The sequence below is a fragment of the Gorilla gorilla genome, chromosome 16 (genome assembly GCF_029281585.2).
Source record: "Gorilla gorilla gorilla isolate KB3781 chromosome 16, NHGRI_mGorGor1-v2.1_pri, whole genome shotgun sequence".
Taxonomy (NCBI): Eukaryota; Metazoa; Chordata; class Mammalia; order Primates; family Hominidae; genus Gorilla; species Gorilla gorilla.
The window spans coordinates 42,860,142-42,872,411 of NC_073240.2; positions in this window are offsets into that span (position 1 = coordinate 42,860,142).

The window sequence follows — 12,270 nt, forward strand, 5'->3', positions numbered from 1 at the left end:
GTGGCATCTCTCAGTTATCAAGGCAAAAACCCACTAGGCATCTGTGATTCCTCCTTCCGTATCCAGTCTGTCCCAAGTCCTGTAAATTCAACCTCCAGGAAACCCAGAATCCATCCACTCCTACTGTCCAATGCTACCACCCCTAACCAAGCCACCTCCATTTCTCTCTGGACCACAGCAAATGCCTTCTCACTTGGCCCGCACTTCCCCTCTGGTCCCCAGGAAATCCATGCTCCACAGAACAGACAAAGTGATGCAGGTAAAACATAAAACAGATCAAGTCAGTCCTCAGGTTAAAGCCCTCCATGGGCTCCCCCTGTCTTTTGGAACAAAATCAAAGCTGCTTTCTGCAGCATCCGGTCCATAAGGCCCTGATTTCACCTCCCACTGCTTTCTTCCTTGCTTCCCCCGCTCTCTGCTCTCCAGTCACCCTGGTTTTCTCCCTGTTTCTACAAAAGGTCAACCTTGTGTCCACCTCAGGGCCTTTGCACTTAGAATGTGCTCTTTCTGGAATACTTGCCATCAATCTTCTCATCATTCGGATCTTAGTTCAAATGTCACTCTCCTCTGATGTCCCCTCCCTGCTGCCTGTCACTCGCTGTCACATTTTGTCCTAATAGCACCAATATCAGAAATAGTCAGATATTTATTTACTGTCTCCCACATTGAAATGTAAGTTTCATGAGAGCTGGATCTTGTCTGACCTGCTCAGTGCTCTCTCTCCCACTCCTAGGACAATACTAGGTGCATAGTGGGAGCTCAGTAAATATTTGTTCAATGAATGAAAAAATGCTTTGGATGTGGTCCCAGGTCTTCTTGAGGGAGTGTGACAGGCCACATGAGAAGTTATCTAAGAACACAGGGCAGGAGATGGTAACTCCTCCACAGGGCAGGAGATGCAGTGATTCAAAGGTAATCTGATAAGCTGATATTTGCTTTAGGGTTACTGGATGACAATATGCTACTCAGTAATGGGAGCCTCCAACTGGCCCCAGAAAAGATGAAGGCCTGATCCATAGGGGTGGTCCTGGAGGGAATCCTTCAAGGACCAAAATGGAGGGCAGATGAGGAGCTATTTGAAGACTGGTGAGTGTCTCAGTCCATTTTATGCTACTATAACAGAATATCTGAGACTGGGTAATTTATAAAGAACAGAATCTATTTCTTTAAAATATGTTTTTGGCAGGTAGAGATGGGGTGTCACTATGTTGACCAGGCTGAACTCCTGACCTCAAGTGATGATCCTGTCTTGGCCTCTCAAAATGCTGGGATAATGGGTGTGACCCACAGCACCTGACCAAGAACAGAGATTATTTCTTATAGTTCCAGAGGCTGGGAAGTCCAAGGTCAAGGGGTCCACATCTGGCAAGGGCCTTCTTGCTGTGTCATTCCATGGTGGAGGGCAGAAGGGCAAGAGAGCACAAGAGAGAGCAACAGGGTGCAGAACTCACTTTTAAAACAATCCCACTCTCAGTGACTCAATCCCATGAAAACGACATGAATTCATCCATGTGGGCAGCAGCCTCATGACCGAATCCCCTCCCAAATGTCCCACCTCTCAACAGTGTTGCGTTGGGGATTAAGTTTCCAACACATGACCTTTGGGGGGCATATTCAGACCATAGCGGTGGGTCCTTGCAGTTCCCCCAAATCTGCCACATAAGTAATCGAAGATTCCACTGTACCTAGTGTGCACACATTCCCCAAGCCTACGTGTCCCCCATTCATACATACATACACACCCTCTTGCAGAGCTGGTGGTGACTCTTTTTATCATGTTCAGATATTTCACAAAGGTCTCAGGGAATGACCAATTGGCCAGTCTCTGAGAAATTCCATGGAAATTTGCAAAAATAAAACACCTATAAAACTGACATTTCATCACAAAAATCCTAATAAATTTTGTTGCATACATATGCACAATAGAATATTATTTAGCCACTAAAATGATACGAAGTTTAGGTAGCAAGATAGAAAACATTCATGACTATAATTTTAGGCTAACCCCCCTCCCGGGCATAGATATGGTATAAATATTATGCCATATTGTTATGCACTGCATAATGACGGTTTGGTTAACAATGGACCACATATATGATGGTGGTCCTGTAAGATCAGAATACACTTTTTTTACTGTAGCCTCTCTATATTTAGATACATTTAGGTATACAAATACTTACTGTGTTACAATTGTCTACAGTGTTCAGCACAGTAACAGGCTGTACAGGTTTGCAGCCTAGGAGCAAAAGGCTACACCATATAACCTAGGTGTGTAGTGAGCTATGCTACCTAGGTTTGTGTGCACACACTCTGTGATGTTTGCAAAATGATGAAATTGCCTAATGATGCATTTCTCAGAACATGTCCCTGTTGTTAAGCAACACATGACAGTAGTTATCGTATTGGGTTAATGGGATTATAGTGGATTGGCCCTGTTTTCCAAACATTTTTAGAAATTACTTTACACATATCAAAATTAAAATATTAAAATGAAATACAATGTCTTTTTGTGGTCTTCTGTGTCCCAGTCATGTGGGCCTTTCTGCTCCCCCTCAAGCAGCTGGAGAAAGACCAGGGGGCCATGGGTACAGCCTCATATGTGCACTGTGACAGGCATGGGGATGACGGGGCGGAGGGGAGAAATCACGGTAAAGTCATAGTGATAACAATGACAGCGAGCCACATTGCTCCAACTTCATATGCCGCAGGCACTGTGCTAAACATGTTGTTTACTCCGTACATCATTTTCCCCATAGAGGGAGAAACTGAAGTTCAAAGAGGCTAAGGAGCTTGTCTGAGGTTACAGGGCTGGCAAATGACAGAGCAAGGGATTGAAGCTGGTATAACTCCAGAGCCCGTGCTCTTCACCACTTGAATGAGGCCAATAATTTCACAAATATTAAGCCATTATGTTTTCATTGCTCCCAAAACCTTTCAGCTGCCACTTCTAGGTGTGAGTCAGGAGGCTGAAGATGCCAGGGCAGGCAAGGGCAGGCCATTAACCTCGTTAGCAACATAGCAGGGGAGACAGCTCGCCCCAGTTCCCATCCCCCTCCAGTGTATCAACAGCAGGCCTAGCTGATGAGACACAGAGACTTCTAGAATGGAGGCAGAGTCAGGAAGAGGAAGGGGAGAAGCACCTGCTCACCGGAGAGTGGGAGACTGCAGAAGATGAGCTCTTGTGGGAATGGTGGGATAGTGTGGGGCAGAGACATCAAGGGAAACCCTGGGGCGGGGCTCTTGACCTCTCTTCACATGTGACTCTGGCAAGTGCCACCAGCAGAGGCCCGAGCCTCCAGTCCACCTGGGTTAAGGGATGGAGGCTGAACTCACTTTTATAACAATCTCACTCTCTCAGTTACTCACTCCCATGATCATGACATGAATTCATCCATGCGGGCAGCGGCCTCATGACCAAATCCCCTCCTAAGGGTCCCACGTCTCAACACTGTTGCATTGGGGATTAAGTTTCCAACACATGAACGCTGGGGGACATACTCCCCCAGTATGGAGGATGGTCCCCCAATATGGAGGACCGGGTCATCCCCAAGCAGCCCTCAGTTACCCGTGTGATGGATGCTGTGGTAGGTATGAAGTGGGACCTTCTGGATCCAGACAAGGTGACTCCGTGGTTGGGGCTCAGGATGGACCCTCCAAGCCAGGGGCCAGACAGAAGGAGGCAGAGACCAGAGGGGTCCATAGGAGGCGAGGGGACCTTGGCCAGTTCTCCCTGTAAGCCAGGCCTCGGCTGGCAGGAGGAAGCGAGGCTCACTCCCTGCAGAGCTCAGTCTCGTGCCACTGCTAAGACCATAGCAGCCAGAGGGGCAGAGGAATGCTGTCACCTCCCCAAATCACTGAGAGCCTCCCAGAAGCTCACACGCCCGCCCAGAGGAGAAACTGCACGAGGCAGACCTGGATCACCTGATAATTACCTTCAGATGCTGTTTAATTTCTGTAGCCTACTCAATTTACCAGATGGGAATCACGTATTCGCTCATAGGTGGGGTTTGTGAGGTAAGCCAAATCTATATGTTCCCTCCAACTCTTTCTGACTCACATGGAATTACACTTACGACCCTGCCAGGCCACTATGCTAGACTGCATGGTTTGACAGCCTATGTGACAGGCGCTCTGCCAGGGGCTTCACATGCATGGTCTTGTTCACTCTTCTCAGCATCGTGTTGACAAATATCTTCCATCTCAGGTGCCCATGAAACTAGCTATGTGGCCTTGGGCAGGTTCCTTGACCTGTCTGTGCTTCAGTTTCTTCATCAAATGCAGATACTGATTCCTGCCTAGCAGTATCAGTGCATAGAATGCACTTGATAAAAGGTCACCACTGTTGTTAACAGTTCTTTTGAGCACAGAGGGAGGTAAGCACAGATAGGTGATGGCAGCAGGGTAAAGGGACTCCTCCGGAGAGAAAGAAATGAACGAAAACCACAACCTCTTAACTCTGCAGCAATGCAGGTGATCTTATTCCGAGTCAGGAAAGTGAGGGTAAAATTTAAGGGACCAGACCCCCCTCCCAGGAACACAGACATACCTCAGAGCCCCAAGGAGCCATAGGACAGAAAGGTGGGAGACCACGAGTGTCCAGGTCCTGTGTATCCTCGAACTCACTGAAACTTCTTCCTGACCTGCTGCCTTCTTCATCCCTCTGTGGGCTCTGTGGGACAAACACATTAGTTCCCAGGCCAGGACAGCCTTCCGAGGCCTGGAGACGCATCCCAGCCTCCTCTCTGGGACTCAGGACAGGCTGTGTGGAGCTGAGGCTGGTCCTCAAAGTAAGGTGTTGTTGGAGCCTCCTGGGGTCATTTCAAGGGAGTTTTGTGTGAAAGGGAAGCAGTGCCATCAGACTCCTCCTGAAGCTAAGCCAGGATGAATTATTAAGGAGCTGAAGGAAGCCGGGGCTTAACTAAAGGAGCCCCACGTCTATCTCTGTGAATATTTCAAACCATCTGGACCTATTTTGTGGAGAGAAATTTCTTGCGCTGCCTGAAAGACAAGCAGGGAGCTAGCACTATGCTCACATAGGACAGTTCTCCGTCAAGGGAGGCCTGCGTTTCAGGGCTGGGATCCACGCTCAGAGAAAGCTTCTTAGTGCTGCAGAGCTATTTTTAAAGTGAGAAACTCAATATGTCAGTGGGAGAGGGAGGGAGAGAGGGCTGGGGGTGAAATGGCTGAGGCCATCCAGGCCCCTGAAGGAGCCTCACTTTCCTGGGTGGGTGAAGCCACTCATTTGGCTCCTGCCTGACACCCCCAGATCTCTATTTTAACCCCTGAAAATAAATACCTAGCCTTGTGTTCAGAGCTGATGGTGGGGCCACAGGCCAGAATAGAATTTAATCATTTACTCTGGCTCTCTTTGGTTTAATAGATGCCATATCTGGCAGCTTAAAGGGGATGTGTCCTAGTTCCATGTTAAAAACAAAAATTAAAAAAAAATTAAGAACCCTTCTTTATGTTCTGTTTACAACTGTTTTTAACATACATTTGAAATGTTCATCTTCCTGTCTTTCTGTGTGCTGGCTCTGAGGCACCCAGCATCCTCTCTAGTTGGGAGTATCCCGCTGTCCCCCTCTCTTTCTGAGGCTGTGGTTTTCCAGTGGGTGTCTCTGGCCCAAATAGCCCTATCAGAAACGAAGCAACAGGCTGGGTGCAGTGGCTCATGCCTATAATCCCAGCACTTTGGGAGGCCAGGGCGAGTGGATCGCTTGAACCCAGGAGTTTGAGACCAGTCTGGGCAACTCAGCGAAATCCTGACTCTACTAAAAACACAAAAATTAGCTGGGCATGGCGATGCGTGCCTGTAGTCCCAGCTACTTGGGAGGCTGAGGTGAGAGGATCGCTTGAGCCCAAGAGGTTGAAGTTGCAGTGAGCTGAGATTGTGCCTCTGCACTCCAGCCTGGGCTACAGAACAAGACCCTGTCTCAACCAATCAATAAACCAAGCAACAGCCAGACCCACACTTAGACTGACCAGTCATGTGTTTGGGTAGGAGACGGTTATAAAGCGTCATTTTTCCGTTTGTGCTATATAGGAAAAAATAGCTTGAATGGCAGTGCTAATAAGGATAAAATGAGTTGACATTCGTCAAGCACACACCTGGTTCCCTTACAAAGCAAAGGCAGTTTGGAATAAAACAATAAAAAGTAAACTTTGAAATAAAATAAGTGGAAAATACATTGTAAAAATATCAGTTTGGAATTGACTTGAAGAGTTGCCAGATCTCTTCCCTGCACCACATTTCACAGTTTACAAAGCTTGTTGGTTTATGTTTTCCATTTCTTAGGGGACTTGTTCTGGAGGTCTTTACTAGAAGCCAGTGCTGGCAAGTGACTGGGGAAAAGGCAACTCTTCATGGAGGGAGTGTGCAGATGCCAGACATGGCTATAATATTTTACTTTTTATTTTGCCACAAGGGAGAAAGGAAGCTTGACATTGGAAGAAAAAAAGTACTGTGGATGGAGATATGTAGATACAAAGGTGTTTGAAATCAAGCTTCCTTGAAGTCAAAGAGAAAGTTATGTATTAAGACCCAGAATAATTTCTGATTCAAGGTGAACTTTTAGAATGTGAGAGGGAGAACTGGATTAGACTAAATATTGATAGGTGATGGTTTATTGTGCAATTAAAAAAAACACAAATTATCAGTTCTTTATCCAGTTTCCAGTGAGAATTACATTCGTGAATAATCGGTGCAAAATAAAACCAACACCAGCTAACATTTCACGTGGTAAACTTTGAAAGAATAATATCTTGGGGATAAAAAACCAACCTGGCAAAAACAAACAAACAAACAAACAAACAAACAAAACAAAATTAGACTTGCTAAGCAATAGTAGCCACAAAAGAAAATACACGAAGGTCAAGCTATAATGGAAAACTAGTGAGGATTATTGAGTGGAATAACCAAGTGTACCTCGGTATTCTCATTTTTCTACCTCTTACCTTGATTGTAATTTAAAAAATAAATACAGAGATCAGAATGGGGTTGTTCAAGATTTCTTTTGGTAGATGTGTTTTGTGCTTAGTCAAGGTGAAAGGATGCCCAGGCACTGCCATTCAGAGGTTTCTGCCCTGTCCAGGGCATCTGGGGGGCACCTGGAAGAGGTCTCTTCCTCATAGCTCTGCCCACACCACCGTGCAGGTGAGACCCAGAATGGACGCTGCTTTGAGGCAGTTGACCAGTGGGATCTGACCTGGAGCAGCTGGTGGTGGCCAGGGCTGAGAGCCAGGATGAGTGTGGAGGTGGTGGCACACTGGAGAGTGAGCAGAGAGGGCAGCTTCGCTGGTAGACTGGGTGTGGGGCCCAGGCAGGGAGGAGCCAGGCTTCCTTTCCCTGTTCTTGGGACACCCTCTCTCCTGTTCTTTCTTCCTGCCCTTGAAGACCCTCCTGTTGCTTGGGTTATTTTTCTCTCCCGTGGTCTGACTCCAGGACTTCTCCAAGCCAGGAACTATGGTGACAGATAGACAGGCAGACAGGGTGAGAAAGGGGACCCTCTCTGCAGACCCTCAGGAACTTAGTGCCAGGGGAGGGGTCTCTGAAATCAAGCTTCCTTGAAGTCAAAGAGAAAGTTATGTGTAAGACCCAGAATAACTTCTGATTCGAGGTGAACTTTTAGAATGTGAGAGGGAGACCTGGATTAGACTAAATATTGATAGGTGATGGTTTATTGTGCAATTGAAAAAAACACAAATTATCAGTTCTTTATCCAGTTTCCAGTGAGAATTACTTTTGTGAATAATCAATGGAAAATAAAACCAACACCAGCTCACATTTCACATGGTAAACTTTGAAAGAATCATATCTTGGGGATAAAAAACCAACCTGGCAAAAAAAAAACACAAAAATTAGACTTGGGCACAGGGGCAGGAGCAGAGAGGAGCCCTCATGTCATTTCCAGATTGGTGTCAGGGAGTATCTGAATGTTTATCCTTTTAAAATGTTTCTAGGGGATGTCTCCAGGCCTTGTTGAGCTTAGTCTCCTGTAAAATTCACCTCCTACATATTAAAAATAAAAGCCAAACAAAGAATTTTAACCTCAGCTGAAATAACAGCTCCAACAAACATTCTTGCACTGAGCACCATGTGCCCGGAATCCCTCAAGGGCACCTGGCCACTGGTCCTGCCAAATTCCCCACTTCCCTGCCCAGCCAGGCCCTGGGTGGCCCCACAGTTGGCCACTCCTAGAATAGGCTCCACAGGACTATGTGTATTTTTTGTATTTGTTAGTTTTTTTTCTTATTCAATTCCTAAAATGGAAGATCTACAGGTGGATAGAATGCTCACTAAGTAAGTCCTCAGCTTCCAAAACCTAGAGGCACACTATTACCCTACACATTTAGTTAAGGGAAAATGGAAAGGAGAAAAGGAGGGAGGGAAGGAGGAGACAGAGGAAAGAAAGAAAAGCAAGGCAAGGCCTGGAAAGATTTGCAGAAGTAATGACAGCTTTTTTCTTTTTTTTTGGAGACATAGTCTCACTGTGTCACCCAGGCTGGAGTACAGTGGCATGATCTCAACTCACTGCAACCTCCAGATTCCAGAGATTCTCCTACCTCAGGATCCCGAGTAGCTGGGATTACAGGCACATTTTTATATTTTTAGTAGAGATGGGATTTTGCCGTGTTGGCCAAGCTGGTCTCGAACTCCTGACCTCAAGTGATCCGCCTGCCTGCACCTCCCAAAGTGTTGGGATCACAGGCGTGAGCCACCGCACCTGACCAGTAATGACAGCTTTTAATGGTGAAAAACAGAACAAGCTGAGAAGGCTACAGTGAGGACTGGAATGTTGGGCCCTGATGTGTGGCTTTGATGTGTATATGTTTGAGCTTCTCCCTTTTTTACATCCCTGGGGAAATTTTAACTTCATTCTGTTAAGCTTAAATGCTTTTATGAGAAGTATCCTAATTTAATAAAGTCTTATCTAGAAAACGTTTTATGAAAAATACCTAAGATGTATAATAGGGAGTAGAATAGAATCTGGTGGGTAAAGGTGGGCTGTATATATAATTTTAAAGAAAAGAAAAAGAGAAAAATGTATTTTCTGGAGCAAATTCAATTAAGCCAATTTAATTTCTTGATCTTCTTGATTATTTTTAATAGAATAATACTTAGCGATTTCCAGTTTTGCTGCTTATCTTTGTTGGGACCAAGTCTTTTCCACACACCATGAAATCATACCCTTTATGATGGGTTTTACCTTTTTCTTTGTGGCCGCTATCTCTTTACAAGTCTAATTTTTGCCAGGACAATTTTTTTATTCTTAAGATGTGGTTCTTTAAAAGTTTATCATGTGAAATTTTGGTTGGTTTCATTTTGCATTGGTTATTCACAAAAGTAATGCTCATTGCATTGGATAAAGGACTGATTATTTGTTTTTATTTTCTATTGCAAAAAGAAAACATAAAGAAAAGGCATTTTCCATGGTATGGTTAAAATGTCAGGAAGCTTTGTTACATTAAAATAGTTGTTTAAAATGTGGGAAAGCCTACAGATAGAAAAAAAAACAAACAAAAAACATCCTTAGATTCCAGGGGCAGGATCTTTAATAAGGAAGGATTTTCTCCAATAAGAGAGGCCCTTCACGGGAAGAAGAGTGGGGAGATCACATAGGGAAACGGGCTGTTGGACACACCAGAGATCTGAAGCCACTCGGGGAGAACCATCCCACTGGGGCCTAAATTAAAATGTCCAGATTGGCTCTGGGCACATTTAACTAAATGTGTAGGGTAATAGTGTGCCTCTAGGTTTTGGAAGCTGAGGACTTACTTAGTGAGCGTTCTACCCACCTGTAGATCTTCCATTTTAGGAACTGAATAAGAAAAAAAAATTAACAAATACAAAAAATACACATAGCAATTAATGTAGGTTGTTTACACATGATAATGTATGAGACCATCATAATGGTTATGGTCTCATATCATTAGGAGGACTCTATTCAAGAAAGGAGGATTTAACAGAGTATCGCTGGGGACAGTTAGTAGAAAAAATAAAATTGTTTCATGTTTGCCCCCGGAGTGAGCTGAGGCTCTTTAATGAACTGGTTCAGGTTGTAAAGGGCATGGAGTAGAGACCGTGCCTGGCAAGACCCCAGGGACAGCAGCTGCTGCTACCACCCTTAGGTACAAGCAGGATCTGCCCAAGGCACTTGCACTTATATTTCAGGGAGCAAAAGTCTATTTAATTTTGCTCTACAAAAGGGAGATGGGACTTTATCAAAAGGAGCTGATTACCTTCAGCCCTGGATCCAAGTTTATCTCCTTCCAGGTCCATGGAAAACATACTGGGTGACATCAGGAAGACATGAGAGGCTAGGCTCAGTGCCTCTCCAGTGGTTCCTGATTCAAAAACGGATGGTGCCCACCCACCCAGGAGGTGCTGGGGTGCTATGGGAGGGTGGGGCTCCCACAGCTCTTAAGAGTATTATTGGCAAGTTATCCAGTCTTTCTGAGCCTTAGTTTCTTCCTTGGTAAAACAGGGATAATAATGATACCGACTTTATAGAAGTGCAAGAACTAATGCCTGCCAAATAGTAGGGCACAATTAATGTTAGTGTCTTTTCTGCCCAATTGCCCAGTACAGAAAGTGTTGCTTCAGTAACCTAGGCGAATGCCAGGACTGATTCATAGGAATATCATAGATATATTCGCAACGTCTAAAATGATCTCGTTATAACAATGATCGTTTTTACAAAAATAAGATATATTGACTGTTTTGTATCCCATGAAGGTGAGGGGAGGGATTTTCCTAACTTTCCTTCCAGAACCCGCTATTAGGGTGATGGACTCAGCACCTTTCTGTCCTCCCCTACCCATGTTAAGAGTTCCTCGTCACAGAGTCGGAAATGGGGATAGAGCTTGGCCCAAGTTAGAATTTCCCCCACTCCAGGGGCAGAATGCAGAAAGAAGAGAAAAGTAGCGGGGGGGCTGGCGCAGCTGCTGATGCTGTGCAGAAACTCTTTGAGCTGCCACCCTGGCAGGGCCGGCCTTGGGGAATGTGCCTGAGGATGGTGGGTGAGCAAAGCCACCTGCCCCGGCACAGAGCCTGCGGGTTGTGCTCTGCAAAGCCCTCCCGGTTTCATTCCCAGAGACCGGGCGAGAAAGGGCAAGCCAGGCAGCAGACGTTGGGGGGCGCGTGGCCAGGCTACCCAGATCGTCCAGCGCTGCATGGAGTCTGTGTGTCCTCACCAGTGCTGCGTGACAGGAGCTGGGCACCACCGGCGCCATAGGCTTGTCGGTGTCTCAGCACTGACACCGTGTGGCCCTGAGAAAAAGCAGTGAGGGGTCCGCTGAAAGCCTTGGAGACGGGAGGTTGTCCCATTTCCTTTCCTCGGGATGTTAATCAGCATCCCTGGGACTTTCCTGGTTATCGCTGATGGGAGAAGTCCAGGAGGGAAAGGAATGTGTCTAAGCTCAAAGGCTGAAGGCTTCAAGACTTAGAAGTCAATTCGATCAATAATGAGAAAGAATGTAATCTCAAGGTGAACTCCAGAGTAGGCATGAGTGTGTATCGTGACCTTGGGGGCTAGTCATCACCCCAGCCTAGACAAAGATGATGTAAAACACCTGCGTCAGGGTTGTGACATCCTCCTGACGTCGAGGAGCACCCGCCCCTTCCCGGATGACGTGGCTCGCACAGCTTACACTTTCTCCACCTCCGCTGGCCGTGCCTGCTTCAGTAAGTGGCCCTGCCATCCACCCAGTTGCGTAATGGATTAGTCAAGACTCTCTTAGTCATAGGTAGGAGCCAAACTGAACAAGCTGAGGCATAAAAAGCAATTTACTGCCTCACCTAGCTGGGCAAGAGGCCGAACTAACTCACAGGTTTGACACAAGGAAGATTCTGGGAAGTTGAAGAAGAACAGAACCTGGGATTGGCAGCGGCCAGGGCTGTTTGTCCTGCCCTTGTCTCCTCTGTCCCCCTTCACCCACTGGCCTCATTCTCTCTTTCTGTAGACAACCCCCCTCCAGTGGTGGGGATACAGCCCCTGGCAGCCCAGGCTCAGCCACCCCAACATCAAGGGAGAAATTTTTTCAACAGGAATCTTTCTAATAGGGACGGGCTCAGATAGGCTTGCTCAGGTTAGGTGTCTGCCCCCCGAGGCAATCCCCAGTGGCAAGGAGATGACACACTGAGATAGGCCAGTCCTGGCCACACCCTCTCTCCTGGGGCTGCTGGGCAGGAGTTGTCAACAGAGAAGAGTGACAGGAACACTTACTTGGCAGGCACAAATCACAGGTTGCTGTGCTCCACTATGCAGATGA